Genomic DNA, 2,913 nt, shown 5'->3' on the forward strand with positions numbered 1-2,913 from the left:
GGTCTGGGCCTCCCTTCTGAAACTGCTGCCCCCGCGACCCGACCCCGGATAGGCGGAAGAAAATGGATGGATGGATGGACACTTAATTATTAAAATTCAAGTCCTAAGTTTCTAAGCATTAAATCATGGAATAAAGCACACACCTTCTTTAGAAAAATATTTAATCAAAACACCACAGTTACCACACTGAGTCCTTAGTGGGCAAACAGTTAAAAAGAGAACACAGTAGAGCTTCAATGGGTTTTGTTCTTTCTGTAAAAAGAAACAGGTAAATCACATTTCTTTGGTTAAGATATATGAAAACAGACAGTTGTATAAAAACATTCAATCTTGTTCTCTTTTTTCACATTTAATGAAGAATGTAGGTTCCTTTGTTCTCAGTCATGCTGAAGAGTCTGGTTAAAGGCATTATGGTCCCTTTGAAGAGGAACCAACAGTCTTGTGCTTATGGGGGTTGGAAGCACAGAACTTGTGGGGGTTCTGAACAGGAATGTGGCAATTCTTATCTATTAACAGTAAGACATCAGGAAGTCTGGTGGGGTTGGTGTGAGATACGTTAATTCGAGCCACAAAGGAAGTTCCATGCAAAATCCTTAAATATAGTCTGAAGTAAAAGAGTGGGGGTTTTCTTCCTTTCTCTGAGCAGTCATAGGAACAAGTGAAATCGAATCAGAAATGATTATTTATATGCAGGAAAATGCTACAGCCTCACCTGGTGAGTTTTAAACAAACATATTGTATCATTGTTCTGTGTGTAAAACATGGTGTGTATAGTTTAATTAAGGCTTTGTTTGTGCAATTCAGCTCTGTCCGCAGGTAGAGCCATAGCTATATAAGCTAATTATTCTCTCCATGGTGTCCAAGTCATGTTTGAAATGATCAGCTTGTTGAACAGTTTGAACAGGAATATTTTTATTAAGAGTCAGATTGAATCAGCAGTTGAATAAATGTTAGACTGATGGTCCATTTGTTCAGGTTCATTTATGGTTCTGATGTTTACCAAAATGAACACATTTTGTTTATTAATAAAACATAACTGCAGCTTCTTAAGATAAAATGTGATAAAAGTTGGTTTGTAAGTGTGTTCACATTTTACAGCAGATTTTTATAATGTTGAAATATAAGAAATAAATAAATAGATTTGGGGCAAATTAAATTATTTTACCTGAAATTAGAATCCATGAGTTTTGTTTGTTATACTAAAGTGTACATACATACATAAGTGCAAGGTTCAACCAGTTAGTGGCACTGAGAAAGCAGACCAAGACTCGGATGAAAAAGGTAAGTGATATTATATTTACAGGTGAGTAAATCTCTTTGGTCATCAGCTGTGGAGAGGAGGGAAGTGCAAAGGTGAGTGCGGTTCTTTGCAATGGTTTTCTTTATAATGAAATGTTGAATAAAATAAGTTTTCTATTCTTACAGGGACTTTGGAGGTGAGCAGCATGGAAGGAGGAGGTGTTCCAAAAAGGTAAGCTTCTTTAGGCACAGTGGCTTGTTAATTCTTAGAGCAAAACTTGATGTTGGTTTCCCAAATTGGTTCTCAGAGTTGCGGGTCTTTTCCTGGATGGTCAGTAGAGCAATAGAAGAACCAGGAGTCACGTGAGGATCCACCTTATGGCAAAAAGGACAAAAAGGTAAGTAAAAACRTTTAACCATAGATCTTAGAGTTGGCTTCAACACTAACCATAAAGGTTAGATGCATTGGTGTAGACCAAAGAGTGAAGACGGCTAATAAAGCCCAGCAGCTCATTAGGAAATCCACACAGGCACAGATGATTATTTCAGGAACCAATCAGGAACAGCAACACAAAAAAAGCCAATTTACTACAGCACCCTCCTCCTAAGAATTGCCTCCAGGCAGTCTAGGTCGCTTTTCGGGGTGATCCTTGTAAAAGTCCGAGATGAGGGAAGGGTCCAGGATGAAGGAGCGAGGGATCCAAGAGTGCTCCTCAGGTCCATAACCTTCCCAAGCGACCAAATATTGTAAATCCCTGCCTCACCATCGGACATCCAGAATACGGTTTACCGTGTAGGCAGGTTGGTCGTCAATAATCCGGGTGGGAGGGGGGAGGTCGGCAGGCGGGCAGAGAGGACTTTCAACAAATGATTTAATCTGTGAGACATGGAACATGGGATGAATATGCATGGAACTTAACAGAGTAAGACATACCACAGCAGGGTTGATGAGATGTTTAATGGGGTACGGTCCAATAAATCGGGGTGCCAACTTCTTGATGGTGTCTTTCAACTTGATGTCCCTGGTGGATAGCCAAACTCTTTGTCCCACTTTGTAGTTGGGTGCCACCGAGCGGTGTCGATCTGCAGGTCTCTTATTTTGGCTGGCTGTCCTCTGGAGGGCTTCCTTAGTCTACTGTCAAATCCTCCTGCATCTGTGAAGATGATGTTGCACAGATGGTACTGAACATTCTGACTCAACAGCAGGGAAGAGGGAAGGATTGCACCCCAGGGAGGCCTCAAAGGGTGACGACCGGTGGCAGTAGAAGTGTGTGTGTTGTGCGCATACTCCACCTAACAGAGATGCAGAGACCAGGATGAGGGGTTCTTGTAGGTGACATGGCGCAGAGCAGCTTCCAGTTRCTGATTTCAGCGTTCTGACTGCCCATTAGACTGGGGATGGTATCCTGATGACAAACTAACTGAGGAACCAAGAGAGTTATAAAAGGATTTCCATACTTGGGACACAAATTGAGGTCCTCGATCTGAAACAATATCCAAATGAATGCCATGAATGCAGTATACTTGGTTGATGAGGAGGAGGGTTGACTTCTCATAACAAAGTTATGAGAGAAATTTTACCAAGGTTTTTCTCATTACTTTAATATTTGTCTGTACAAAGTGAAGAGTGACACAATAAGGGAACGTCAGACGAGTTCAAGTTGATTCATAAAA

This window comes from Austrofundulus limnaeus, unplaced genomic scaffold (genome assembly GCF_001266775.1).
Source record: "Austrofundulus limnaeus strain Quisiro unplaced genomic scaffold, Austrofundulus_limnaeus-1.0 Scaffold157, whole genome shotgun sequence".
Taxonomy (NCBI): Eukaryota; Metazoa; Chordata; class Actinopteri; order Cyprinodontiformes; family Rivulidae; genus Austrofundulus; species Austrofundulus limnaeus.